A 4805-nucleotide genomic window follows, 5' to 3' on the forward strand; every position below is an offset into this window, starting at 1 on the left:
TAGTGTGTAGGTGCATTATAGCAAAGCTTTGGTCGCTTCAGTCATGTTTTTTAGACTTCAGAAATTCAGATATTTAACCACTTCACTTTTTAAAACATTTGTTTTGTGCCATTTACAGAAGCTTTCTGGATGAACTCTCAGAACCCATGAACAACATTCTGTGTCTCTCCAGTAACTCTTAGCTCTCTGTGTTCTGACTCTGAGCTACAGCCTACAAAGTTCCACATAGCCTATGGCTTGCAGAGCTGTTGGGATAGATGAAGATTTCATTCCCTGATTTCTGATACAGGTCTTCAGGAGGCACCTTTATAGTTGTTGGCTGTTGCAATAGGCACCTCTGCCTCAATTCAGTCCTCTCCAGCTTCTTCATCTGGCACAAAACAGCTGCAGCAGAGGTTGGAACTTCACACCAAGACCTGCTCTTTTAAACATTTAATATCATATGATCCCTTTCTTACACATGGATGTGTTCTGCTCACAGTGGTTTTGGAAAGAGTTTTGTCTTTTGTTCATCTGTTGTATGCAGTTTCCTTGCTGCCCTCCCCTTCAGAAGGGTCTGTTTACCAGCAGTGAGATGTTTATCTGGAGTCCCAGTCCTGCAAGCTGCTCAGAGTAGATGGACCCCTATACTCAAAGCTCCAGCAAAAGCAGCAAGGATTAGGCAACATCATGGCTGCAATTAGTGTATACTAACTTTAAAGATTGGGAAAATATTTTCTATCTTGCAGCCATAGATAAAGATATCAGCTCTGCATTTCATCTAAAACTTCGTCCACCTGATTGATTGTGAGGACTTTGTCAAGCCAAATGAATTTGCATTACGTTTGGCTGTGACAAGCAATTTTACAAGTCCAGTGTAATGCTCAAATGCAAACAATCAGCAGAAACTGCAGATGCCACTTCTAGCAGAAAAAGTGTTTCCACACCGGTAAAGCAATATCAGTAAAATCTATGCTCTGAGCAGACTTGAAATTTTTGTTGCATTTATGTTGCCTGCAAAGACAGGGAGTGTAATAAACTAGTGTGTAGCAGCTGTAAATTCTCTGAGGATTTATCTAACCACAAATACATCGAAATGGGGAAATAGGTCTATATTAAACTGTGCAAGATGCTGCTGGAACTCAGCCACTTCTGCAACATCCTGTAATTAATTTATTATGACAGGTCTGGCAAACTGAAACACCCAATACGCTTGCAACAGACTGTTATGATATAGCTGTTTGAAAACTCCATAGTCACATAAAATGCAGGTATTAAAGGAAAAAGAAAAAAAAAGGTAGCCCAGTATTACCATTATTTCTCTATTATGTAGAAATTTTTCACCAGACTTACATTCACCAGCATGCTGGAGTGCACGTGGCAGAGTCAGTACGTCTGCCTGCATTAGCTGGGAAGGAAATTGTTGCAGAATGTATTGGCTTAGGTCCTACTGTTCTGGGATCAGAAGGAGAGTTAATGAAGTTCTGTGGACATGTTCGACTGAGGAACCTCTTTTCACACATTTTCTGAGTCAGCGCAGGCCTCGCCATGTCTTTTGGTGATGAAGTTAATAAGTGGAGCTAAGACGCTCGGTGCTGGCTTAACTTTCTTCTTGGTCAGTCCATACTTATTTTTCTGCCCATGTTAAAGACACTTGGTTTTGTTAAATAATAGTGAGAGAGTTCCAATGAAATTGTCTGTGAGTTGCAAAGAGAATTAGTACAGATTTCTCACAAATCAGTTTTTTAATATCTCTTGTCGCTCTAGTTCTTACAGAGGTGACTAGAACAGGTTGTCCTTGCATTCAGCTGCTTATCCTAAGTTCATTGCCTCAGCTAGCAGTTAAAACAAAGAAATACTGATTTCCATCTTTTTCTGGGGGCTATCTTCAGTGTTGAATATCCTGCTATTAATCTACAGCTAGACATAGCTAATTCAGCACCGCACAACTGTATAACTTGAAGAAAATCTTCTTTCTCCCCTCACAAATTTTTGGTAAGTAGATTAGGCTGGTTTGCTCCCTTGCTTGCACTGTGTGCTTTAATGTGCACAAGTTAAGCCTTTGCACATCCATTGCTGCAGGTGAGTGCTTCAGAGTACATGCAAGTAGTTATCATCACCAAGTGTTACTCATTTGGCAGTGCTGGTTTTTTTATGGACAGTAATTATTCCCTTAGTTTCACCTCAATGTTTTTATTTTGCCATTGCATCATCAGCCAGCTTTTTTCAGTGTGGGTCATCAAGATTTTGACACCTTTGTATAAACACTGTATAAAGCAACTTCATGCTATGTTCTGCATTCATTTTAGCGCTTGATGGGGATATACCATCATGGGTGTAATAGTGACATCGGCCTGAGGCTCATTAAAACAAATGCCATCCAAAGTCAAGCTCCAGCAGCCTGCATAAGCCTATAACAAGCTTATACAGGGGTGGTTAATCCCCATTGTGGTTTGGTATAATGTCATAATAAAAAAGTGACATCAGGGAAAGGGCAGAAGGGGCCATCAATGTGCTCTGCAGTGTGGCCAAGGGCTCCTGACATCCCTGCTCCTTAAGCATCAGTGCGAGCAGAGCTAAACAAGTCTGGATTACAACGGAGGGTGACTGAAAATGGCTCTTCTGTTAACTGAGACAGAACTACAGAGCCATAAATATCCCGGGGTGGCTTTCCTTGGTGATGCATCACAGATGTGCACAGGCACACAGAAGATGTGGAACAACATGTGGCTCTGCACTGGCTTGCTTCCCAATGAAGGGTGTAGCTTCACTGGACCTTGCAGGCCCTATTCTCCCAAGGAAACATCAGGACTCCCAGTTTAGACCCCAAAACTCCTAATTTGTTGCCTGTATCCAAAGGTTTGGATGAGAAGGTGGTGGGCTGCCCTTAGAGTCAGCAGGCAGCAGGGCGTCCTCACTCCACAGAGCAGGGGCACCCAGGGCACCCTCCTCGTGGGTTGGTACTGAGCAGGACCAGGGCTCAGGCTTCCTGCTCCCCAGGGATGAATGCCAGTCACTGAGCCAGCACTGGGAAGGAGGGTGGAAGCTCTAGACAGTGCTTTTGCCTCACACTCGGTTGAAGTGGTAGTTACAGTTGTTTTTCCTTGCTATTCTTTCAGTCAGGGTTAGATTTTCTCTGAAAGAAGAAAAAGCCCTCAATGGCAGCTTTTTGAATTCAGTGTCTCTGGCATTTTGCCCTTTTTACTCTTTGTCAACACAATAATACGGGTTTTCAAGTCATGTTTGGGAACCTGGGCACCTGGCTCTTGCTGAGACTTGCTTGAGGCAGTGTTTTTGACATCAGGTTTGTGGGACAAGAGTTACAGACTTGGCTGCCTCCCATTAGATCCCTGAGTAGCCTGAATTCACAGGGAAAAAAATTGTCTGATAATTCTCAGGTTCTGATTGTTGGTCAAGTTCTGTGTTGGAGGACAGAGACCTGTGTAGACATGGTCTAAGATACAATTTCCTGATGGTTTATGCTATCATCTAGCAACAGCTTGATTCAGTTTGCTTCATGAGGAGAGTTAATATTTTTAACACTGCTTAGGACTGACTGTTTTTTCACGCCAGTGAAACAGAAGGCAATACAGAACAAGTAATGCTGAAAGCCATTACCAGCACCACTATCAACAAAGATTTCTCCTGAGCCATGAAAACCTAGGAGAAGAAAGCTGTAAGACTCAAGTATCTTCCAGCTTGAATGTACATACAAGGCCTTGCCACCTAATATTTAGCTCATGCTTGTCCTAAAGACACATTTTATAAGGAGAGGAAAGAGTGACTAGTTCAGCACATGGGGGTGACACTGGTCAAACACTGTCAAGGTTTGGTCTTTTTGTAGGATGAGGTTGCTTCATTGAGTCATTTGAACTCCACCAGTTTCCCACGCTAAGATCAGTGCTGTAACATCTGTGAATGTTTTGTGTTATCTTTTTTTTTTTTAATATATATATATAGTTTTGTTCCTTTTTTGTTTTGAATGTGTGGTAAAACATACTGGAAATATATTGTATCATTGAAGAAATCTATTCCTAATTCGTTTGAACTGTTGGTATATTTTTCCAGAGTGCTGCTGTATTTTCCTAGAGCTAGAATTAGCTAAAGTTAGATATTTGCTTTCTTAGGACCCAGCAATGGACCAGCACAGCTTCCAAATTGAAGATGCATGTGTTTGTGCCTGCAACTGTAGCTGAATGCTGGTTAACCTCACTTGCAGAATTCTGGTGTGAACTGGAGTTTCTTGTCACGAATACGTCTCATAGGGTCAGATTGAATCCTGTAAATTGAGTAAGAACTCAGTCAGAAAGAGGAAAAGAGCATTTTCTGCCATTTGAACCTGTGCAATACCAGCAGAAAAGTGCTTGAGCAGGGCACACAGTCTGTCTGCACAGTGCAGCAGTGTGGAAAACAGGCCTGGCTCTACGTGGATTTGTAAGCAGTGGCACATGTCACACAGGATTAAGGACTCCTGGAAGGACACGCAATTTGTGGTGCTGCTCCCATTCTCCCTCCCAGCCACCCTCAGTTCCCTGCTGGCCTCCTGCCTTCTGTGTAAAACTGCAGCTGAAATGGAGAAATGGGATGGGTGGCAGCATGCCAGCTGCCTGGGCATCAGGCGCTGCTTATCTCTCTGACGGACACCCTGCCGTCCATCCCCGGGGGTGATTCACTTCTCCAGGCACTCGTGCCTCCTGTAACTCAAAGAACTTACTCACTCCTGGACAAATCTGTGCAAATATTGATGTAGCTGCCTTGTTTTACATCGGCCCTTTTGAAGGTGGTCTATTTTGTGTAGGCAGGTTGGCAGCCGGTTTGGCACTGCC

The sequence above is a fragment of the Corvus cornix genome, chromosome 3 (assembly GCF_000738735.6).
Source record: "Corvus cornix cornix isolate S_Up_H32 chromosome 3, ASM73873v5, whole genome shotgun sequence".
In the NCBI taxonomy this organism is placed as follows: Eukaryota; Metazoa; Chordata; class Aves; order Passeriformes; family Corvidae; genus Corvus; species Corvus cornix.